This window comes from Blennius ocellaris (assembly GCF_963422515.1).
Source record: "Blennius ocellaris genome assembly, contig: SUPER_24_unloc_1, whole genome shotgun sequence".
Classification (NCBI taxonomy): Eukaryota; Metazoa; Chordata; class Actinopteri; order Blenniiformes; family Blenniidae; genus Blennius; species Blennius ocellaris.
The window spans coordinates 172,570-198,271 of NW_027662310.1; positions in this window are offsets into that span (position 1 = coordinate 172,570).

Genomic DNA, 25,702 nt, shown 5'->3' on the forward strand with positions numbered 1-25,702 from the left:
AATTTCGGCTCAATCAGACAATGTTTGCTCGCATGCTAACAGGCATGCTAAGCCGCAAGCTAGCCGAGCTGCCTGAAAATGTCTCTTGGGTACTCCCCAGATGGCCCCGATCCTGAATGTGGTCTTACTTCAATTCTAGTGTAAAAGACACAGCACTTATGGCACAATGAAGGTTTTTCAAAAACTTCCACCGACATGAATTATATGGCCTCAGGCCAGGCCTCCTACGGAGGTCAGTGTGTGACATGAGAGTGACCTGGTGGAGTGCCGGGCCTAGGAGGCCCGGCCTTTGTCGGCGGTGTGCGAAGGTGTGAATGATGCCATAAAGGTTTTTCAAAAACTTCCACCTACATGAATTATATGGCCTCAGGCCAGGCCTCCTACGGAGGTCAGTGTGTGACATGAGAGTGACCTGGTGGAGTGCCGGGCCTAGGAGGCCCGGCCTTTGTCGGCAGTGTGCGAAGGTGTGAATGATGCAATGAAGGTTTTTCACAAACTCTCACCGACATGAATTACATGTCTCAGGCCAGACCTCGTACAGGTTTTGCATGTCCTCATGACAGGAGAACATGAGACATGAGAGTGAGGTCAGGTCACATAAGAGTAACCTGACCTGAGAATGACTGGTGAGGTCACTCTCAGGTCAAACTGCAGGATATGACAGGCTGTCAATCACACAGCAGTGATGAGCCTGAAGCTACAGGAAGCTGCCCATATATGGAGTGATGCACTGACCAATCACAGTGGAGAATTTCACAGCTGCGCCGAGCGCGGACACTCTGACGGCAGAGTGAGCCAGAGAGGATTATATTAGAAGATTTTGCGAACAACTGCTCTTAATCTATACTTATCGGGGGAGTATGTGGATAAAAATACCATACTTTTGTAGGAATTTTTGTCCTCTTTAATAGTGTGTGGGTTTGGAAGCAGTCAGAGGTAAACTTTGGACACCAGGGGGCGCTGTTTGGCAGGAACGGCAGATTTGGCTCCATCCGCTATAGTGTTAAGATTTCGGACGAGAAAAATTTTACTGTGTCGCTTTAACTCGTCATTCTGGGGACTTGTTTTGGAATTTTCCCCACATATGTTACATCCTCTTGTTCGGCAGGGTCTCGTGTACGTGGCGATGCCCTCGGTTTGTGGCTGAGAGTCACGGTTTGCAAACAGTTAAGAGTAGTTCGGGGAGTTTTAAATCGTTGATTTTCGGCGAGAATTTTCCGTTTCCCCATGTTAATGGATGACAGGAGCCAAAATGCCGATTAGGGGGTGGGGAGCTTGGACGGCTAATAAAAATTAAACTGGACTAGGTAAGAAAATTTCCCTCTAGAGTTCAGTAGTAAACAATCTCCTCTATTTTTGTATATCTCAATTTAACCGATGCGACCTTCGCCCTATGAGGAGTTAAATTTTCCGTTTCTGCCTTTTTTTCCCTTTTTTGGGCGAATACCTTACATTGAAAGGCAAATAGCCGGCTTCCTGTTGGAGTTAGGTCAAAAATTAGAGCGCGTGAGTCGTAGGGGTCGAGTAGAGGAAGAAGTTTCGTATTCGCTGTTTTTCTCTACGACATTCTTACGGACCGTGGCGGGTGATTGCAATTTTCTAGGTGGCGCTAGAGAGCCATTTTTGGATTTTTGGGGAATTTTTTGACGTGAGATTGTGGAGTGCCACACTTTTGACGAGTCTCCCAAATTTGGTGAGTTTTTGAGCGTGTTTAGGGGGTTCGGAGGGCCCGCACTTTTGGCAACGACGAAATCCAAAAGAGACCTGCCGTTGGCTGGGCCTAGGGCCCAGCCGTTGGCGAGGTCCCTAATAATAAGAAACATTCGAAATACAATATATAATTTCGCCACCAGGTAGTGGCCGACGCCCCCTTCGGGGGCGTCGGCCACTCTGGGAGGGTCAGGAGAGGGCCTGGATGAGTGCGGGCCCTCCTTCGGAGGGCCCGCACTTTTGGCGACGACGAAATCCAAAAGAGACCTGCCGTTGGCATGGGCCTTGGGCCCAAGCCGTTGGCGAGGTCCCTAATAATAATAAGAAACATTCGAAATACAATATACAATTTCGCCACCACATCAGAGTGGCCGGGACCCCCTTCGGGGGCCCCGGCCACTCTGGGAGGGTCAGGAGAGGGCCTGGATGAGTGCGGGCCCTCCTTCGGAGGGCCCGCACTTTTGGCGACGACGAAATCCAAAAGAGACCTGCCGTTGGCATGGGCCTAGGGCCCAAGCCGTTGGCGAGGTCCCTAATTAAAGCTGCAAGCAGCATTGGTCGGGACCTCGAGATTGCCCGTCGGGGGGGTGGCTATGAACGGTTAATTAAAAAAAATATTATTTAAGCAAAAAAAAAAAAAAAAAAAAATTAGTACTTTTATTTTGAAAAAACGGCGTCAAAACCAGCTAATTAGCTAGTGATTTGTGATTGCAGCACCCCCATTAGGCTACCTACCAAATTTCGGCTCAATCGGACAATGCTTGCTCGCATGCTAACAGGCATGCTAAGCCGCAAGCTAGCCGAGCTGCCTGAAAATGTCTGTTGGGTACTCCTCAGATGGCCCCGATCCTGAATCTGGTCTTACTTCAATTGTAGTGTGAATGACACTGCACTTATGGAACAATAAAGGTTTTTCAAAAACTTCCACCGACATACATATGAGGGCCTCAGGCCAAGCCTCCTACAGCGGTCAGTGTGGGACGATTGATTGACCTGGTGGAGTGCCGGGCCTAGGAGGCCCGGCCTTTGTCGGCGGTGCACGGTGTGAATGACGCAGCACTTATCGAACATGAAAGGTCTTTCAAAAACTTCCACCGACATGAATTTGAGGGCCTCAGGCCAGGTCTCATACAGGTTTTGCATGTCCTCATGACAGGAGAACATGAGACATGAGAGTGAGGTCAGGTCACATGAGAGTAACCTGACCTGAGAATGACTGGTGAGGTCACTCTCAGGTCAAACTGCAGGATATGACAGGCTGTCAATCACACAGCAGTGATGAGCCTGAAGCTACAGGAAGCTGCCCATATATGGAGTGATGCACTGACCAATCACAGTGGAGAATTTCACAGCTGCACCGAGCGCGGACACTCTGACGGCAGAGTGAGCCAGAGAGGATTATATTAGAAGATTTTGCGAACAACTGCTCTTAATCTATACTTATCGGGGGAGTATGTGGATAAAAATACCATTCTTTTGTAGGAATTTTTGTCCTCTTTAATACTGTGTGGGTTTGGAAGCAGTCAGAGGTAAACTTTGGACACCAGGGGGCGCTGTTTGGCAGGAACGGCAGATTTGGCTCCATCCGCTATAGTGTTAAGATTTCGGACGAGAAAGATGTTACTGTGTCGCTTTAACTCGTCATTCTGGGGACTTGTTTTGGAATTTTCCCCACATATGTTACATCCTCTTGTTCGGCAGGGTCTCGTGGGCGTGGCGATGCCCTCGGTTTGTGGCTGAGAGTCACGGTTTGCAAACAGTTAAGAGTAGTTCGGGGAGTTGTAAATCGTTGATTTTCGGCGAGAATTTTCCGTTTCCCCATGTTAATGGATGACAGGAGCCAAAATGCCGATTAGGGGGTGGGGAGCTTGGACGGCTAATAAAAATTAAACTGGACTAGGTAAGAAAATTTCCCTCTAGAGTTCAGTAGTAAACAATCTCCTCTATTTTTGTATATCTCAATTTAACCGATGCGACCTTCGCCCTATGAGGAGTTAAATTTTCCGTTTCTGCCTTTTTTTCCCTTTTTTGGGCGAATACCTTACATTGAAAGGCAAATAGCCGGCTTCCTGTTGGAGTTAGGGCAAAAGTTAGAGCGCGTGAGTCGTAGGGCTCGAGTAGACGAACAAATTTCGTATTCGCGACATTTCTCTACGACATTCCTACGGACCGTGGCGGGCGATTGCAATTTTCTAGGTGGCGCTAGAGAGCCATTTTCGGACTTTCCTGGAATTTTTTGACATGGTCACCGGCTCTATGCGATTTTTCTTGAGCCTGCCAAATTTGGTGAGTTTTGGAGCGTGTTTAGGGGGTCAAATATGACCGTAACGAGGAAAAAAATAAAAAAAGAATTAAAGCTGCAAGCAGCATTGGTCGGGACCTCGAGATTGCCCGTTGGGGGGGTGGCTATGAACGGTTAATTAAAAAAAAGATTATTTAAGCAAAAAAAAAAAAAAATAGTACTTTTATTTTGAAAAAACGGCGTCGGAACCAGCTAATTAGCTAGTGATGTGTGACCGCAGCACCCCCATTAGGCAACCTACCAAATTTCAGCTCAATCGAACAATGTTTACTAGCATGCTAACGGGCATGCTATGCCGCAAGCTAGCGGATACACCTGAAAATCTCAGTGTGGTACTCCCCAGGTTGCCCCGATCCCAAATCTGGTCTTACTTCAATTCTAGTGTGAATGACACTGCACTTATGGAACAATAAAGGTTTTTCAAAAACTTCCACCGACATGAATTATATGGCCTCAGGCCAGGCCTCCTACGGAGGTCAGTGTGTGACATGAGACTGACCTGGTGGAGTGTACGAAGGTGTGAATGACACCACGCAGCACTTATGGAACAGGAAAGGTTTTTCAAAAACTTCCACCGACATGAATGTGAGGGCCTTTGTCAGTTGTGTACGGATTACAAAAGGAAGCTGGCATTGGCCAGGCCTGCGGCCTGGCCTTTCGTAAACTGTGGCTCAAGCCCGTCGGGGTGGCCACGATACTCTAGACCAGTTAATGATCATTTTTTATCTTTTAAAAAAAATAGTATTTTTTTAATTACTTTTATTTTGAAAAAAACGGCTGAAAACCAGCTAATTATGTAGTGATTCATGACCGCAGCGGCCCCATTAGGCCACCTACCAAATTTCAGCTCAATCGGATAATGTTTGTTAAAATGCTAACTGGCATGCTAGGCCTATGAGATCCTGAAAATGTCACTGAGATGCTCCCCCTCCCCCTCCCCCGGTCCCCGGAGCAGGATTGCGCAATCCTGCTGTAGATTTTCACAGCAGGTGCACGTCACTTTGATCGTTAACTGAGAGACCTAGAGTGGGACAGAGTGAAGATGAATTCCAGAACTTTCCAAACAACTGCTCTGAATCCATAGTTATCGGGGGAGTATGTGGATAAAAATACCATACTTTTGTAGGAATTTTTGTCGTCTTTAATACTGTGTGGGTTTGGAAGCAGTCAGAGGTAAACTTTGGACACCAGGGGGCGCTGTTTGGCAGGAACGGCAGATTTGGCTCCATCCGCTATAGTGTTAAGATTTTGGACGAGAAAAATGTTACTGTGTCGCTTTAACTCGTCATTCTGGGGACTTGTTTTGGAATTTCTCCCACATATGTTACATCCTCTTGTTCGGCAGGGTCTCGCGGTCGTGGCGATGCCCTCGGTTTGTCGCTGAGAGTCACGGTTCGCAAACAGTTAAGAGTAGTTCGGGGAGTTTAAAATCGTTGATTTTGAGGGAGAATTTTCGGTTTCCCCATGTTAATGGATGACAGGAGCCAAAAAGGCGATTAGGGGGTGGGGAGCTTGGACGGCTAATAAAAATTAAACTGGACTAGGTAAGAAAAATTCCCTCTAAATTATTGTAGTAAACAATCTCCTCTATTTTTGTATATCTCAATTTAACCGATACGACCTTCGCCCTATGATGGTTTAGATTTTCCGTTTCTGCCTTTTTTTGCCTTTTTTGGGTGAACACCTTACTTTGAAAGGCAAATAGCGGCCTTCCTGTTGGAGTTAGGTCAAAAGTTAGAGCGCGTGAGTCGTAGGGCTCGAGTAGACGAACAAATTTCGTATTCGCGACATTTCTGTACGACATTCCTGCGGACCGTGGCGGGCGATTGCAATTTTCTAGGTGGCGCTAGAGAGCCATTTTTGGATTTTCATGGAATGTTTTGACATGATCTTCTGAAGGCTGCAACTTTTCACGAGCCATCCAAATTTGGTGAGTTTTTGAGCATGTTTAGGGGGTCAAATATGAGTGAAAGTGAAAAAAAAGCGGAAGAATAATTAAAGCTGCAAGCAGCATTGGTCGGGACCTCGAGATTGCCCGTCGGGGGGGTGGCTATGAACGGTTCAAAATATTTGCTTAAATATAAAAAAAAAAAAAAAAAAAAATTATGACTTTTATTTTGAAAAAACTGCGTCAAAACCAGCTAATTAGCTAGTGATTTGTGATCGCGGCAACCCCATTAGGCTAACTACCAAATTTCGGCTCAATCAGACAATGTTTCCTCGCATGCTAACAGGCATGCTAAGCCGCAAGCTAGCCGAGCTGCCTAAAAATGTCTGTTGGGTGCTCCCCTGATGGCCCCGATCCTGAATCTGGTCTTACTTCAATTCTAGTGTAAAAGACACAGCACTTATGGCACAATAAAGATTTTTCAAAAACTTCCACCGACATGAATTACATGGCCTCAGGCCAAGCCTCCTACAGAGGTCAGTGTGGGACGATGGAGAGACCTGGTGGAGTGCCGGGCCTAGGAGGCCCGGCCTTTGTCGGCGTGAACGAAGGTGTGAATGATGCAGCAATGAAGGTTTTTCACAAACTTCCACCGACATGAATTACATGTCTCAGGCCAGACCTCGTACAGGTTTTGCATGTCCTCATGACAGGAGAACATGAGACATGAGAGTGAGGTCAGGTCACATGAGAGTAACCTGACCTGAGAATGACTGGTGAGGTCACTCTCAGGTCAAACTGCAGGACATGACAGGCTGTCAATCACACAGCAGTGATGAGCCTGAAGCTACAGGAAGCTGCCCATATATGGAGTGATGCACTGACCAATCACAGTGGAGAATTTCACAGCTGCACCGAGCGCGGACACTCTGACGGCAGAGTGAGCCAGAGAGGATTATATTCAAAGATTTTGCGAACAACTGCTCTTAATCTATACTTATCGGGGGAGTATGTGGATAAAAATACCATACTTTTGTAGGGATTTTTGTCCTCTTTCAGAATGTATGGGTTTGGAAGCAGTCGGAGGTAAACTTTGGACACCAGGGTGCGCTGTTTGGCGACAACGCCGGATATCTCCCATCAGGATTCAATGTAAAAATGTAGAACGAAGAAAATGTTACTGTGTCGCTTTAACTCGTCATTCTGGGGACTTGTTTTGGAATTTTCCCCACATATGTTACATCCTCTTGTTCGGCAGGGTCTCGCGGTAGTGGTGATGCCCTCGGTTTGTGGCTGAGAGTCACGGTTTGCAAACAGTTAAGAGTAGTTCGGGGAGTTTAAAATCGTTGATTTTCGGCGAGAATTTTCTGTTTCCCCATGTTAATGGATGACAGGAGCCAAAAAGGCGATTAGGGGGTGGGGAGCTTGGACGGCTAATAAAAATTAAACTGGACTAGGTAAGAAAATTTCCCTCTAGAGTTCAGTAGTAAACAATCTCCTCTATTTTTGTATATCTCAATTTAACCGATGCGACCTTCGCCCTATGATGGTTTAGATTTTCCGTTTCTGCCTTTTTCTCCCTTTTTTGGGCGAACACCTTACTTTGAAAGGCAAATAGCCGGCTTCCTGTTGGAGTTAGGTCAAAAGTTAGAGCACGTGAGTCGTAGGGCTCGAGTAGACGAACAAATTTCGTATTCGCGACATTTCTCTACGACATTCCTACGGAGCGTGGCGGGTGATTTAAATTTTCTAGGTGGCGCTAGAGAGCCGTTTTTGGACTTTCCTGGAATGTTTTTACATGATCTTCTGAAGGCTGCGACTTTTCACGAGCCATCCAAATTTGGTGAGTTTTTGAGCGTGTTTAGGGGGTCAAATATGAGCGTAAGTGAAAAGAAAAACAAAAAACAAATTAAAGCTGCAAGCAGCATTGGTCGGGACCTCGAGATTGCCCGTCGGGGGGGTGGCTATGAACGGTTCAAAATATTTGCTTAAATATTAAAAAAAAAAAAAAAAACAAATTATGACTTTTATTTTGAAAAAACTGCGTCAAAACCAGCTAATTAGCTAGTGATTTGTGATCGCAGCAACCCCATTAGGCTAACTACCAAATTTCGGCTCAATCAGACAATGTTTCCTCGCATGCTAACAGGCATGCTAAGCCGCAAGCTAGCCGAGCTGCCTAAAAATGTCTGTTGGGTGCTCCCCTGATGGCCCCGATCCTGAATCTGGTCTTACTTCAATTCTAGTGTAAAAGACACAGCACTTATGGCACAATAAAGGTTTTTCAAAAACTTCCACCGACATGAATTACATGGCCTCAGGCCAAGCCTCCTACAGAGGTCAGTGTGGGACATGAGAGTGACCTGGTGGAGTGCCGGGCCTAGGAGGCCCGGCCTTTGTCGGCGTGAACGAAGGTGTGAATGATGCATCAATGAAGGTTTTTCACAAACTTCCACCGACATGAATTACATGTCTCAGGCCAGGTCTCATACAGGTTTTGCATGTCCTCATGACAGGAGAACATGAGACATGAGAGTGAGGTCAGGTCACATGAGAGTAACCTGACCTGAGAATGACTGGTGAGGTCACTCTCAGGTCAAACTGCAGGATATGACAGGCTGTCAATCACACAGCAGTGATGAGCCTGAAGCTACAGGAAGCTGCCCATATATGGAGTGATGCACTGACCAATCACAGTGGAGAATTTCACAGCTGCGCCGAGCGCGGACACTCTGACGTCAGAGTGTGAGACAGGGAGGATTATATTAGAAGATTTTGCGAACAACTGCTCTTAATCTATACTTATCGGGGGAGTATGTGGATAAAAATACCATACTTTTGTAGGAATTTTTGTCCTCTTTAAGATTGTGTACGCTTGGAAGCAGTCGGAGGTAAACTTTGGACACCAGGGGGCGCTGTTTGGCACTAACGGCAGATTGGGCTCCATCCGCTACAGTATTAAATTCTGGGGCGAAAAGAATGTTACTCTATCACTTTAACTCGTCATTCTGGGGACTTGTTTTGGAATTTTCCCCACATATGTTACATCCTCTTGTTCGGCAGGGTCTCGCGGGCGTGGCGATGCCCTCGGTTTGTGGCTGAGAGTCACGGTTTGCAAACAGTTAAGAGTAGTTCGGGGAGTTTAAAATCGTTGATTTTGAGGGAGAATTTTCGGTTTCCCCATGTTAATGGATGACAGGAGCCAAAAAGGCGTTTAGGGGGTGGGGAGCTTGGACGGCTAATAAAAATTAAACTGGACTAGGTAAGAAAAATTCCCTCTAAATTATTGTAGTAAACAATCTCCTCTATTTTTGTATATCTCAATTTAACCGATACGACCTTCGCCCTATGATGGTTTAGATTTTCCGTTTCGGCCTTTTTTTGCCTTTTTTGGGTGAACACCTTACTTTGAAAGGCAAATAGCGGCCTTCCTGTTGGAGTTAGGTCAAAAGTTAGAGCGCGTGAGTCGTAGGGCTCGAGTAGACGAACAAATTTCGTATTTGCGACATTTCTCTACGACATTCGTGCGGACCGTGGCGGGCGATGAAAAGTGTCTAGGTGGCGCTAGAGAGCCATTTTTGGACTTTCTTGGAATTTTTTTACAAAAACCTCGAATGGAGCGCAGACGTGACGAGCCTCCCAAATTTGGTGAGTTTTCGAGCGTGTTTAGGGGGTGAAAAAGGAGTCAGAGCGCAAAAAATATATAATAATTAAAGCTGCAAGCAGCATTGGTCGGGACCTCGAGACTGCCCGTCGGGGGGGTGGCTATGAACGGTTCAAAATATTTGCTTAAATATTAAAAAAAAAATTTAAAAAAAATATGACTTTTATTTTGAAAAAACTGCGTCAAAACCAGCTAATTAGCTAGTGATTTGTGATCGCAGCAACCCCATTAGGCTCCCTACCAAATTTCGGCTCAATCAGACAATGTTTCCTCGCATGCTAACAGGCATGCTAAGCCGCAAGCTAGCCGAGCTGCCTGAAAATGTCTGTTGGGTGCTCCCCAGACGGCCCAGATCCTGAATCTGGTCTTACTTCAATTCTAGTGTAAAAGACACAGCACTTATGGCACAATAAAGGTTTTTCAAAAACTTCCACCGACATGAATTATATGGCCTCAGGCCAGGCCTCCTACGGAGGTCAGTGTGTGACATGAGACTGACCTGGTGGAGTGCCGGGCCTAGGAGGCCCGGCCTTTGTCGGCGGTGTGCGAAGGTGTGAATGACGCAGCACTTATGGAACAGGAAAGGTTTTTCAAAAACTTCCACCGACATGAATTTGAGGGCCTTTGTCAGTTGTGTACGGATTACAAAAGGAACCTGGCCTTTAACAAACTGCTGCATAAGCCAGCAGGTCAGCCCATAGAGCAGCACTGTAATGTCCCTGGCTCTCCATGCTGTCAATCACACAGCAGTGATGAGCCTGAAGCTACAGGAAGCTGCCCATATATGGAGTGATGCACTGACCAATCACAGTGGAGAATTTCACAGCTGCGCCGAGCGCGGACACTCTGACGTCAGAGTGAGCCAGAGAGGATTATATTAGAAGATTTTGCGAACAACTGCTCTTAATCTATACTTATCGGGGGAGTATGTGGATAAAAATACCATACTTTTGTAGGAATTTTTGTCGTCTTTAATACTGTGTGGGTTTGGAAGCAGTCAGAGGTAAACTTTGGACACCAGGGGGCGCTGTTTGGCAGGAACGGCAGATTTGGCTCCATCCGCTATAGTGTTAAGATTTCGGACGAGAAAAATGTTACTGTGTCGCTTTAACTCGTCATTCTGGGGACTTGTTTTGGAATTTTCCCCACATATGTTACATCCTCTTGTTCGGCAGGGTCTCGTGGGCGTGGCGATGCCCTCGGTTTGTGGCTGAGAGTCACGGTTTGCAAACAGTTAAGAGTAGTTCGGGGAGTTTAAAATCGTTGATTTTGGGGGAGAAATTTCCGTCTCCCCATGTTAATGGATGACAGGAGCCAAAAAGGCGATTAGGGGGTGGGGAGCTTGGACGGCTAATAAAAATTAAACTGGACTAGGTAAGAAAATTTCCCTCTAGAGTTCAGTAGTAAACAATCTCCTCTATTTTTGTACATCTCAATTTAACCGATGCGACCTTCGCCCTATGAGGAGTTAAATTTTCCGTTTCTGCCTTTTTTTCCCTTTTTTGGGCGAACACCTTACATTGAAAGGCATATAGCCGGCTTCCTGTTGGAGTTAGGTCAAAAGTTAGAGCGCGTGAGTCGTAGGGCTCGAGTAGACGAACAAATTTCGTATTCGCGACATTTCTCTACGACATTCCTACGGACCGTGGCGGGCGATTGCAATTTTCTAGGTGGCGCTAGAGAGCCATTTTTGGACTTTCATGGAATGTTTTTACATGATCTTCTGAAGGCTGCGACTTTTCACGAGCCATCCAAATTTGGTGAGTTTTTGAGCGTGGCTAGGGGGTCAAATATGAGTGAAAGTGAAAAGAAAAATAATATATAATAAGAAACATTCGAAAAACAATATATAATTTCGCCACCAGGTAGTGGCCGCGCCCCCTTCGGGGGCGCGGCCACTCTGAGAGAGTCAGGGGAGGTCCTGGATGAGTGTGGGGCCTCCTGCGGAGGCCCCACACTTTTGGCGACGACGAAATCCAAAAGAGACCTGCCGTTGGCTGGGCCTAGGGCCCACCCGTTGGCGAGGTCCCTAATAATAATAAGAAAAAGAAACATTCGAAAAACAATATATAATTTCGCCACCAGGTAGTGGCCGCGCCCCCTTCGGGGGCGCGGCCACTCTGAGGGGGTCAGGAGAGTTCTGGATGAGTGTGGGGCCTCCTGCGGAGGCCCCACACTTTTGGCGACGACGAAATCCAAAAGAGACCTGCCGTTGGCTGGGCCTAGGGCCCACCCGTTGGCGAGGTCCCTAAAAATATATAAGAAACATTCGAAATACAATATACAATTTCGCCACCAGGTAGTGGCCGCGCCCCCTTCGGGGGCGCGGCCACTCTGAGAGGGTCAGGAGAGTAACCGGATGAGTGCGGGCCCTCCTTCGGAGGGCCCGCACTTTTGGCGACGACGAAATCCAAAAGAGACCTGCCGTTGGCTGGGCCTAGGGCCCACCCGTTGGCGAGGTCCCTAATAATAAGAAACATTCGAAATACAATATACAATTTCGCCACCACATCAGAGTGGCCGGGACCCCCTTCGGGGGCCCCGGCCACTCTGGGAGGGTCAGGAGAGGGCCTGGATGTGTGCGGGCCCTCCTTCGGAGGGCCCGCACTTTTGGCGACGACGAAATCCAAAAGAGACCTGCCGTTGGCTGGGCCTAGGGCCCAGCCGTTGGCGAGGTCCCTAATTAAAGCTGCAAGCAGCATTGGTCGGGACCTCGAGATTGCCCGTCGGGGGGGTGGCTATGAACGGTTCAAAATATTTGCTTAAATATAAAAAAAAAAAAAAAAATTTTTTTACGACTTTTATTTTGAAAAAACTGCGTCAAAACCAGCTAATTAGCTAGTGATTTGTGATCGCAGCACCCCCATTAGGCTACCTACCAAATTTCGGCTCAATCGGACAATGTTTGCTCGCATGCTAACAGGCGTGCTAAACCGCAAGCTAGCCGAGCTGCCTGAAAATGTCTGTTGGGTACTCCCCAGATGGCCCCGATCCTGAATCTGGTCTTACTTCAATTCTAGTGTAAAAGACACAGCACTTATGGCACAATAAAGGTTGTTCAAAAACTTCCACCGACATGAATTATATGGCCTCAGGCCAGGCCTCCTACGGAGGTCAGTGTGTGACAAGAGACTGACCTGGTGGAGTGCCGGGCCTAGGAGGCCCGGCCTTTGTCGGCGGTGCGCGAAGGTGTGAATGATGCAATAAAGGTTTTTCACAAACTTCCACCGACTTCCATCGTACAAAGGTCAGTGTGGGACGATGGAGTGACCTGGTGGAGTGCCGGGCCTAGGAGGCCCGGCCTTTGTCGGCGTGAACGAAGGTGTGAATGATGCAACAATAAAGGTTTTTCACAAACTTTCACCGACATGAATTACATGTCTCAGGTCAGGCCTCAAACAAAGGTCAGTGCGATACATGACAGTGACCTGGTGGAGTGCCGGGCCTAGGAGGCCCGGCCTTTGTCGGCGGTGAACGAAGGTGTGAAGGATGCATCAATAAAGGTTTTTCACAAACTTTCACCGACATGAATTACATGTCTCAGGCCAGACCTCGTACAGGTTTTGCATGTCCTCATGACAGGAGAACATGAGACATGAGAGTGAGGTCAGGTCACATGAGAGTAACCTGACCTGAGAATGACTGCTGAGGTCACTCTCAGGTCAAACTGCAGGATATGACAGGCTGTCAATCACACAGCAGTGATGAGCCTGAAGCTACAGGAAGCTGCCCATATATGGAGTGATGCACTGACCAATCACAGTGGAGAATTTCACAGCTGCACCGAGCGCGGACACTCTGACGGCAGAGTGAGCCAGAGAGGATTATATTAGAAGATTTTGCGAACAACTGCTCTTAATCGATACTTATCGGGGGAGTATGTGGATAAAAATACCATACTTTTGTAGGAATTTTTGTCGTCTTTGATACTGTGTGGGTTTGGAAGCAGTCAGAGGTAAACTTTGGACACCAGGGGGCGCTGTTTGGCAGGAACGGCAGATTTGGCTCCATCCGCTATAGTGTTAAGATTTCGGACGAGAAAAATGTTACTGTGTCGCTTTAACTCGTCATTCTGGGGACTTGTTTTGGAATTTTCCCCACATATGTTACATCCTCTTGTTAGGCAGGGTCTCGCGGTAGTGGCGATGCCCTCGGTTTGTGGCTGAGAGTCACGGTTTGCAAACAGTTAAGAGTAGTTCGGGGAGTTTAAAATCGTTGATTTTCGGCGAGAATTGTCCGTTTCCCCATGTTAATGGATGACAGGAGCCAAAAAGGCGATTAGGGGGTGGGGAGCTTGGACGGCTAATAAAAATTAAACTGGACTAGGTAAGAAAATTTCCCTCTAGAGTTCAGTAGTAAACAATCTCCTCTATTTTTGTATATCTCAATTTAACCGATGCGACCTTCGCCCTATGAGGAGTTAACTTTTCCGTTTCTGCCTTTTTTTGCCTTTTTTGGGCGAACACCTTACTTTGAAAGGCAAGTAGCCGGCTTCCTGTTGGAGTTAGGTCAAAAGTTAGAGCGCGTGAGTCGTAGGGGTCGAGTAGACGAAGAAGTTTCGTATTCGCTGTTTTTCTCTACGACCTTCCTACGGACCGTGGCGGGTGATTGCAATTTTCTAGGTGGCGCTAGAGAGCCATTTTTGGATTTTTTGGGAATTTTTTGACGTGAGATTGTGGAGTGCCACACTTTTGACGAGTCTCCCAAATTTGGTGAGTTTTTGAGCGTGTTTAGGGGGTTCGGAGGGCCCGCACTTTTGGCGACGACGAAATCCAAAAGAGACCTGCCGTTGGCTGGGCCTAGGGCCCACCCGTTGGCGAGGTCCCTAATAATAAGAAGAAAAAACATTCGAAAAACAATATATAATTTCGCCACCAGGTAGTGGCCGCGCCCCCTTCGGGGGCGCGGCCACTCTGAGGGGGTCAGGAGAGTTCTGGATGAGTGTGGGGCCTCCTGCGGAGGCCCCACACTTTTGGCGACGACGAAATCCAAAAGAGACCTGCCGTTGGCATGGGCCTAGGGCCCATGCCGTTGGCGAGGTCCCTAATTAAAGCTGCAAGCAGCATTGGTCGGGACCTCGAGACTGCCCGTCGGGGGGGTGGCTATGAACGGTTAATTAAAAAAAAAATTATTTAAGCAAAAAAAAAAAAAAAAAAAAAATTAGGACTTTTATTTTGAAAAAACGGCGTCGGAACCAGCTAATTAGCTAGTGATTTGTGACCGCAGCACCCCCATTAGGCCACCTACCAAATTTCAGCTCAATCGAACAATGTTTACAAGCATGCTAACGGGCATGCTATGCCGCAAGCTAGCGGATACACCGGAAAATCTCAGTGTGGTACTCCCCAGGTTGCCCCGATCCCAAATCTGGTCTTACTTCAATTCTAGTGTGAATGACACTGCACTAATGGAACAATAAAGGTTTTTCAAAAACTTCCACCGACATGAATTATATGGCCTCAGGCCAGGCCTCCTACGGAGGTCAGTGTGTGACATGAGAGTGACCTGGTGGAGTGCCGGGCCTAGGAGGCCCGGCCTTTGTCGGCGGTGTGCGAAGGTGTGAATGATGCCATAAAGGTTTTTCACAAACTTCCACCGACATGAATGTGAGGGCCTCAGGCCAGGTCTCGTACAGGTTTTGCATGTCCTCATGACAGGAGAACATGAGACACGAGAGTGAGGTCAGGTCACATGAGAGTAACCTGACCTGAGAATGACTGGTGAGGTCACTCTCAGGTCAAACTGCAGGATATGACAGGCTGTCAATCACACAGCAGTGATGAGCCTGAAGCTACAGGAAGCTGCCCATATATGGAGTGATGCACTGACCAATCACAGTGGAGAATTTCACAGCTGCGCCGAGCGCGGACACTCTGACGTCAGAGTGTGAGACAGGGAGGATTATATTAGAAGATTTTGCGAACAACTGCTCTTAATCTATACTTATCGGGGGAGTATGTGGATAAAAATACCATACTTTTGTAGGAATTTTTGTCCTCTTTAAGATTGTGTACGCTTGGAAGCAGTCGGAGGTAAACTTTGGACACCAGGGGGCGCTGTTTGGCAGGAACGGCAGATTTGACTCCATCCGCTATAGTGTTAAGATTTCGGACGAGAAAAATGTTACTGTGTCGCTTTAACTCGTCATTCTGGGGACTTGTTGTGGAATTTTCCCCACATATGTTACATCCTCTTGTTCGGCAGGGTCTCGTGAGCGTGGCGATGCCCTCGGTTTGTGGCTGAGAGTCACGGTTTGCAAGCAGTTAAGAGTAGTTCGGGGAGTTTAAAATCGTTGATTTTGTGGGAGAATTTTCCATCTCCCCATGTTAATGGATGACAGGAGCCAAAAAGGCGATTAGGGGGTGGGGAGCTTGGACGGCTAATAAAAATTAAACTGGACTAGGTAAGAAAAATTCCCTCTAAATATTTGTAGTAAACAATCTCCTCTATTTTTGTATATCTCAATTTAACCGATACGACCTTCGCCCTATGATGGTTTAGATTTTCCGTTTCTGCCTTTTTTTGCCTTTTTTGGGCGAACACCTTACTTTGAAAGGCAAATAGCGGCCTTCCTGTTGGAGTTAGGTCAAAAGTTAGAGCACGTGAGTCGTAGGGCTCGAGTAGACGAAGAAGTTTTGTATTCGCGACATTTCTCTACGACATTCCTACGGACCGTGGCGGGCGATTTAAATTTTCTAGGTGGCGCTAGAGAGCCATTTTTGGATTTTCATGGAATGTTTTGACATGGTCACCGGCTCTATGCGATTTTTCACGAGCCTGCCAAATTTGGTGAGTTTTAGAGCGTGTCTAGGGGGTCAAATATGAGCGCAACGGAAAAGAAAGCGGAAAAATAATTAAAGCTGCAAGCAGCATTGGTCGGGACCTCGAGACTGCCCGTCGGGGGGGTGGCTATGAACGGTTAATTAAAAAAAATATTATTTAAGCAAAAAAAAAAAAAAAAAAAAATTTGGACTTTTATTTTGAAAAAACGGCGTCGGAACCAGCTAATTAGCTAGTGATGTGTGACCGCAGCACCCCCATTAGGCCACCTACCAAATTTCAGCTCAATCGAACAATGTTTACTAGCATGCTAACGGGCATGCTATGCCGCAAGCTAGCGGATACACCTGAAAATCTCAGTGCGGTACTCCCCAGGTTGCCCCGATCCCAAATCTGGTCTTACTTCAATTCTAGTGTGAATGACACTGCACTTATGGAACAATAAAGGTTTTTCAAAAACTTCCACCGACATGAATGTGAGGGCCTTTGTCAGTTGTGTACGGATTACAAAAGGAAGCTGGCATTGGCCAGGCCTGCGGCCTGGCCTTTCGTAAACTGTGGCTCAAGCCCATCGGGGTGGCCACGATACTCTAGACCAGTTAATGATAATTTTTTATCTTTTAAAAAAAAGAGTATTTTTTTAATTACTTTTATTTTGAAAAAAACGGCTCAAAACCAGCTAATTATGTAGTGATTCCTGACCGCAGCGGCCTCATTAGGCCACCTACGAAATTTCAGCTCAATCGGATAATGTTTGTTAAAATGCTAACGGGCTTGCTAGGCCTATGAGATCCTGAAAATGTCACTGAGATGCTCCCCCTCCCCCTCCCCCGGTCCCCGGAGCAGGATTGCGCAATCCTGCTGTAGATTTTCACAGCAGGTGCACGTCACTTTGATCGTTAACTGAGAGACCTAGAGTGGGACAGAGTGAAGATGAATTCCAGAACTTTCCAAACAACTGCTCTGAATCCATAGTTATCGGGGGAGTATGTGGATAAAAATACCATACTTTTGTAGGAATTTTTGTCGTCTTTAATACTGTGTGGGTTTGGAAGCAGTCAGAGGTAAACTTTGGACACCAGGGGGCGCTGTTTGGCAGGAACGGCAGATTTGGCTCCATCCGCTATAGTGTTAAGATTTTGGACGAGAAAAATGTTACTGTGTCGCTTTAACTCGTCATTCTGGGGACTTGTTTTGGAATTTCTCCCACATATGTTACATCCTCTTGTTCGGCAGGGTCTCGCGGTCGTGGCGATGCCCTCGGTTTGTGGCTGAGAGTCACGGTTCGCAAACAGTTAAGAGTAGTTCGGGGAGTTTAAAATCGTTGATTTTGAGGGAGAATTTTCGGTTTCCCCATGTTAATGGATGACAGGAGCCAAAAAGGCGATTAGGGGGTGGGGAGCTTGGACGGCTAATAAAAATTAAACTGGACTAGGTAAGAAAAATTCCCTCTAAATTATTGTAGTAAACAATCTCCTCTATTTTTGTATATCTCAATTTAACCGATACGACCTTCGCCCTATGATGGTTTAGATTTTCCGTTTCGGCCTTTTTCTCCCTTTTTTGGGCGAACACCTTACTTTGAAAGGCAAATAGCCGGCTTCCTGTTGGAGTTAGGTCAAAAGTTAGAGCGCGTGAGTCGTAGGGCTCGAGTAGACGAAGAAGTTTCGTATTCGCGACATTTCTGTACGACATTCGTACGGACCGTGGCGGACGATTAAACGTGTCTAGGTGGCGCTAGAGAGCCATTTTTGGATTTTCTCTGAATTTTTTGACGTGATAATATAGATTGCCACACTTTTGACGAGTCTTCCAAATTTGGTCACGTAGTTTTCTTGTTTAGGGGGTCAAATATGGGATTTAGTCCGTGAAAAAAAATAAAATAATTAAAGCTGCAAGCAGCATTGGTCGGGACCTCGAGATTGCCCGTCGGGGGGGTGGCTATGAACGGTTAATTAAAAAAAAGATTATTGAAGCAAAAAAAAAAAATTTGTACTTTTATTTTGAAAAAACGGCGTCGGAACCAGCTAACTAGCTAGTGATTTGTGACCGCAGCACCCCCATTAGGCCACCTACCAAATTTCAGCTCAATCGAACAATGTTTACTAGCATGCTAATGTGCATGCTATGCCGCAAGCTAGCGGATACACATGAAAAGCTCAGTGTGGTACTCCCCAGGTTGCCCCGATCCCGAATCTGGTCTAACTTCAATTCTAGTGTGAATGACACTGCACTTATGGAACAATAAAGGTTTTTCAAAAACTTCCACCGACATGAATTATATGGCCTCAGGCCAGGCCTCCTACGGCGGTCAGTGTGTGACATGAGAGTGACCTGGTGGAGTGCCGGGCCTAGGAGGCCCGGCCTTTGTCGGCGTAAACGAAGGTGTGATTGATCCAGCAATAAAGGTTTTTCACAAACTCTCACCGACATGAATTACATGTCTCAGGCCAGGTCTCGTACAGGTTTTGCATGTCCTCATGACAGGAGAACATGAGACACGAGAGTGAGGTCAGGTCACATGAGAGTAACCTGACCTGAGAATGACTGGTGAGGTCACTCTCAGGTCAAACTGCAGGATATGACAGGCTGTCAATCACACAGCAGTGATGAGCCTGAAGCTACAGGAAGCTGCCCATATATGGAGTGATGCACTGACCAATCACAGTGGAGAATTTCACAGCTGCGCCGAGCGCGGACACTCTGACGTCAGAGTGTGAGACAGGGAGGATTATATTAGAAGATTTTGCGAACAACTGCTCTTAATCTATACTTATCGGGGGAGTATGTGGACAAAAATACCATACTTTTGTAGGAATTTTTGTCCTCTTTAATACTGTCTGGGTTTGGAAGCAGTCAGAGGTAAAGTTTGGACACCAGGGGGCGCTGTTTGGCAGGAACGGCAGATTTGGCTCCATCCGCTATAGTGTTAAGATTTCGGACGAGAAAAATGTTACTGTGTCGCTTTAACTCGTCATTCTGGGGACTTGTTTTGGAATTTTCCCCACATATGTTACATCCTCTTGTTCGGCAGGGTCTCGTGGGCGTGGCGATGCCCTCGGTTTGTGGCTGAGAGTCACGGTTTGCAAACAGTTAAGAGTAGTTCGGGGAGTTTTAAATCGTTGATTTTGGGGGCGAATTTTCCATTTCCCCATGTATTCGGATGACAGGATGTGGAGAGCCGATTTCGGGGTGGGGAGCTTGGACGGCTAATAAAAATTAAACTGGACTAGGTAAGAAAATTTCCCTCTAGAGTTCAGTAGTAAACAATCTCCTCTATTTTTGTATATCTCAATTTAACCGATGCGACCTTCGCCCTATGAGGAGTTAAATTTTCCGTTTCTGCCTTTTTTTCCCTTTTTTGGGCGAACACCTTACATTGAAAGGCAAATAGCCGGCTTCCTGTTGGAGTTAGGTCAAAAGTTAGAGCGCGTGCGTCGTAGGGCTCGAGTAGACGAACAAATTTCGTATTCGCGATATTTCTCTACGACATTCCTACGGACCGTGGTGGGCGATTGCAATTTTCTAGGTGGCGCTAGAGAGCCATTTTTGGACTTTCCTGGAATTTTTTGACATAGTCACCGGCTCTATGCGATTTTTCACGAGCCTGCCAAATTTGGTCACGTAGTTTTCATGTTTAGGGGGTCCAATATGAGCGAAAGCGTAAAAAAAGCAGAAGAATAATAATAATAAGAAAAAACATTCGAAATACAATATACAATTTCGCCACCAGTTAGTGGCCGCGCCCCCTTTGGGGGCGCGGCCACTCTGAGAGGGTCAGGAGAGTAACCGGATGAGTGTGGGGCCTCCTACGGAGGCCCCACACTTTTGGCGACGACGAATTCCAAAAGAGACCTGCCGTTGGCTGGGCTTAGGGCCCAGCCGTTGGCGAGGTCCCTAATAATAATAAGAAAAAACATTCGAAATACAATATATAATTTCACCACCAGGTAGTGGCCGCGCCCCCTTTGGGGGCGCGGCCACTCTGAGGGGGTCAGGAGAGTAACCGGATGAGTGCGGGCCCTCCTTTGGAGGGCCCGCACTTTTGGCGACGACGAATTCCAAAAGAGACCTGCCGTTGGCTGGGGCCTAGGGCCCAGCCGTTGGCGAGGTCCCTAATAATAATAATGAAAAAAAAACATTCGAAAAACAATAAGAACTTCGCCACCAGGTAGTGGGAGGGTCAGGAGAGGGCCTGGATGAGTGTGGGGCCTCCTGCGGAGGCCCCACACTTTTGGCGACGACGAAATCCAAAAGAGACCTGCCGTTGGCTGGGCCTAGGGCCCACCCGTTGGCGAGGTCCCTAATTAAAGCTGCAAGCAGCATTGGTCGGGACCTCGAGACTGCCCGTCGGGGGGGTGGCTATGAACGGTTCAAAATATTTGCTTAAATATAAAAAAAAAAAAAATTTTGTATGACTTTTATTTTGAAAAAACTGCGTCAAAACCAGCTAATTAGCTAATGATTTGTGATCGCAGCAACCCCATTAGGCTACCTACCAAATTTCGGCTCAATCAGACAATGTTTGCTCGCATGCTAACAGGCATGCTAAGCCGCAAGCTAGCCGAGCTGCCTGAAAATGTCTCCTGGGTACTCCCCAGATGGCCCCGGCAAGCTAGCCGAGCTGCCTGAAAATGTCTCTTGGGTACTCCCCAGATGGCCCCGATCCTGAATGTGGTCTTACTTCAATTCTAGTGTAAAAGACACAGCACTTATGGCACAATGAAGGTTTTTCAAAAACTTCCACCGACATGAATTATATGGCCTCAGGCCAGGCCTCCTACGGAGGTCAGTGTGTGACATGAGAGTGACCTGGTGGAGTGCCGGGCCTAGGAGGCCCGGCCTTTGTCGGCGGTGTGCGAAGGTGTGAATGATGCCATAAAGGTTTTTCACAAACTTCCACCGACATGAATTACATGTCTCAGGCCAGGTCTCATACAGGTTTTGCATGTCCTCATGACAGGAGAACATGAGACATGAGAGTGAGGTCAGGTCACATGAGAGTAACCTGACCTGAGAATGACTGGTGAGGTCACTCTCAGGTCAAACTGCAGGATATGACAGGCTGTCAATCACACAGCAGTGATGAGCCTGAAGCTACAGGAAGCTGCCCATATATGGAGTGATGCACTGACCAATCACAGTGGAGAATTTCACAGCTGCACCGAGCGCGGACACTCTGACGGCAGAGTGAGCCAGAGAGGATTATATTCAAAGATTTTGCGAACAACTGCTCTTAATCTATACTTATCGGGGGAGTATGTGGATAAAAATACCATACTTTTGTAGGGATTTTTGTTCTCTTTCAGAATGTGTGGGTTTGGAAGCAGTCGGAGGTAAACTGTGGACACCAGGGGGCGCTGTTTGGCACTAACGGCAGATTGAGCTCCATCCGCTACAGTATTAAATTCTGGGGCGAAAAGAATGTTACTCTATCACTTTAACTCGTCATTCTGGGGACTTGTTTTGGAATTTTCCCCACATATGTTACATCCTCTTGTTCGGCAGGGTCTCGCGGTCGTGGCGATGCCCTCGATTTGTGGCTGAGAGTCACGGTTTGCAAACAGTTAAGAGTAGTTCGGGGAGTTTAAAATCGTTGATTTTGGGGGAGAATTTTCGTTTCCCCATGTTAATGGATGACAGGAGCCAAAAAGCCGATTAGGGGGTGGGGAGCTTGGACGGCTAATAAAAATTAAACTGGACTAGGTAAGAAAAATTCCCTCTAAATATTTGTAGTAAACAATCTCCTCTATTTTTGTATAGGTCAATTTAACCGATACGACCTTCGCCCTATGATGGTTTAGATTTTCCGTTTCGGCCTTTTTCTCCCTTTTTTGGGCGAACACCTTACTTTGAAAGGCAAATAGCCGGCTTCCTGATGGAGTTAGGTCAAAAGTTAGAGCGCGTGAGTCGTAGGGCTCGAGTAGACGAAGAAGTTTCGTATTCGCGACATTTCTGTACGACATTCCTACGGACCGTGGCGGGCGATTTAAATTTTGTAGGTGGCGCTAGAGAGCAATTTTTGGACTTTCCTGGAATTTTTTGACATAAACCTCGAATGACGCACAGACTTGACGAGCCTGCCAAATTTGGTGAGTTTTTGAGTGTGTTTAGGGGGTCAAATATGAGCGTAAGTGAAAAGAAAAAAAAAATTAAAGCTGCAAGCAGCATTGGTCGGGACCTCGAGATTGCCCGTCGGGGGGGTGGCTATGAACGGTTCAAAATATTTGCTTAAATATTAAAAAAAAAAAAAAAAAAAAAATGATGACTTTTATTTTGAAAAAACTGCGTCAAAACCAGCTAATTAGCTAGTGATTTGTGATCGCAGCAACCCCATTAGGCTACCTACCAAATTTCGGCTCAATCAGACAATGTTTCCTCGCATGCTAACAGGCATGCTAAGCCGCAAGCTAGCCGAGCTGCCTGAAAATGTCTGTTGGGTGCTCCCCAGATGGCCCCGATCCTGAATCTGGTCTTACTTCAATTCTAGTGTAAAAGACACAGCACTTATGGCACAATAAAGGTTTTTCAAAAACTTCCACCGACATGAATTATATGGCCTCAGGCCAGGCCTCCTACGGAGGTCAGTGTGTGACATGAGACTGACCTGGTGGAGTGCCGGGCCTAGGAGGCCCGGCCTTTGTCTGCGTGAACGAAGGTGTGAATGATGCATCAATGAAGGTTTTTCACAAACTTTCACCGACATGAATTACATGTCTCAGGCCAGACCTCGTACAGGTTTTGCATGTCCTCATGACAGGAGAACATGAGACATGAGAGTGAGGTCAGGTCACATGAGAGTAACCTAACCTGAGAATGACTGGTGAGGTCACTCTCAGGTCAAACTGCAGGATATGACAGGCTGTCAATCACACAGCAGTGATGAGCCTGAAGCTACAGGAAGCTGCCCATATATGGAGTGATGCACTGACCAATCACAGTGGAGAATTTCACAGCTGCGCCGAGCGCGGACACTCTGACGTCAGAGTGAGACAGAGAGGATTATATTAGAAGATTTTGCGAACAACTGCTCATAATCTATACTTATCGGGGGAGTATGTGGATAAAAATACCATACTTTTGTAGGAATTTTTGTCCTCTTTAAGATTGTATACGTTTGGAAGCAGTCGGAGGTAAACTTTGGACACCAGGGTGCGCTGTTTGGCGACAACGCCGGATATCTCCCATCAGGATTCAATGTAAAAATGTAGAATGAAAAAAATGTTACTGTGCCGCTTTAACTCATCATTCTGGGGACTTGTTGTGGAATTTTCCCCACATATGTTACATCCTCTTGTTCGGCAGGGTCTCGCGGTAGTGGCGATGCCCTCGGTTTGTGGCTGAGAGTCACGGTTTGCAAACAGTTAAGAGTAGTTCGGGGAGTTTAAAATCGTAGATTTTGGAGGAGAATTGTCCGTTTCCCCATGTTAATGGATGACAGGAGCCAAAAAGGCGATTAGGGGGTGGGGAGCTTGGACGGCTAATAAAAATTAAACTGGACTAGGTAAGAAAATTTCCCTCTAGAGTTCAGTAGTAAACAATCTCCTCAATTTTTGTATATCTCAATTTAACCGATGCGACCTTCGCCCTATGAGGAGTTAAATTTTCCGTTTCTGCCTTTTTTTCCCTTTTTTGGGCGAACACCTTACATTGAAAGGCAAATAGCCGGCTTCCTGTTGGAGTTAGGCCAAAAGTTAGAGCGCGATAGTCGTAGGGCTCGAGTAGACGAACAAATTTCGTATTCGCGACATTTCTCTACGACATTCCTACGGACCGTGGCTGGCGATTTAAATATTCTAGGTGGCGCTAGAGAGCGATTTTTGGATTTTCCTGGAATTTTTTGACATAAACCTCGAATGACGCACAGACTTGACGAGCCTGCCAAATTTGGTGAGTTTTTGAGTGTGTTTAGGGGGTCAAATATGAGCGTAAGTGAAAAGAAAAAAAAAAAAAATATATAATAAGAAACATTCGAAAAACAATATATAATTTCGCCACCAGGTAGTGGCCGACGCCCCCTTCGGGGGCGTCGGCCACTCTGGGAGGGTCAGGAGAGGGCCTGGATGAGTGCGGGCCCTCCTTCGGAGGGCCCGCACTTTTGGCGACGACGAAATCCAAAAGAGACCTGCCGTTGGCTGGGCCTAGGGCCCACCCGTTGGCGAGGTCCCTAATTAAAGCTGCAAGCAGCATTGGTCGGGACCTCGAGATTGCCCGTCGGGGGGGTGGCTATGAACGGTTAATTAAAAAAAATATTATTTAAGCAAAAAAAAATTTAAAAAAAAAATTGTACTTTTATTTTGAAAAAACGGCGTCGGAACCAGCTAATTAGCTAGTGATTTGTGACCGCAGCACCCCCATTAGGCCACCTACCAAATTTCAGCTCAATCGAACAATGTTTACTAGCATGCTAACGGGCATGCTATGCCGCAAGCTAGCGGATACACCTGAAAATCTCAGTGTGGTACTCCCCAGGTTGCCCCGATCCCAAATCTGGTCTTACTTCAATGCTAGTGTGAATGACACTGCACTTATGGAACAATAAAGGTTTTTCAAAAACTTCCACCGACATGAATTATATGGCCTCAGGCCAGGCCTCCTACGGAGGTCAGTGTGTGACATGAGACTGACCTGGTGGAGTGCCGGGCCTAGGAGGCCCGGCCTTTGTCGGCGGTGTGCGAAGGTGTGAATGATGCCATAAAGGTTTTTCACAAACTTCCACCGACATGAATGTGAGGGCCTCAGGCCAGGTCTCGTACAGGTTTTGCATGTCCTCATGACAGGAGAACATGAGACATGAGAGTGAGGTCAGGTCACATGAGAGTAACCTGACCTGAGAATGACTGGTGAGGTCACTCTCAGGTCAAACTGCAGGATATGACAGGCTGTCAATCACACAGCAGTGACGAGCCTGAAGCTACAGGAAGCTGCCCATATATGGAGTGATGCACTGACCAATCACAGTGGAGAATTTCACAGCTGCGCCGAGTGCGGACACTCTGACGGCAGAGTGAGACAGAGAGGATTATATTAGAAGATTTTGCGAACAACTGCTCATAATCTATACTTATCGGGAGAGTATGTGGATAAAAATACCATACTTTTGTAGGAATTTTTGTCCTCTTTAAGATTGTATACGTTTGGAAGCAGTCGGAGGTAAACTTTGGACACCAGGGTGCGCTGTTTGGCGACAACGCCGGATATCTCCCATAAGGATTCAATGTAAAAATGTAGAATGAAAAAAATGTTACTGTGCCGCTTTAACTCATCATTCTGGGGACTTGTTGTGGAATTTTTCCCACATATGTTACATCCTCTTGTTCGGCAGGGTCTCGCGGTAGTGGCGATGCCCTCGGTTTGT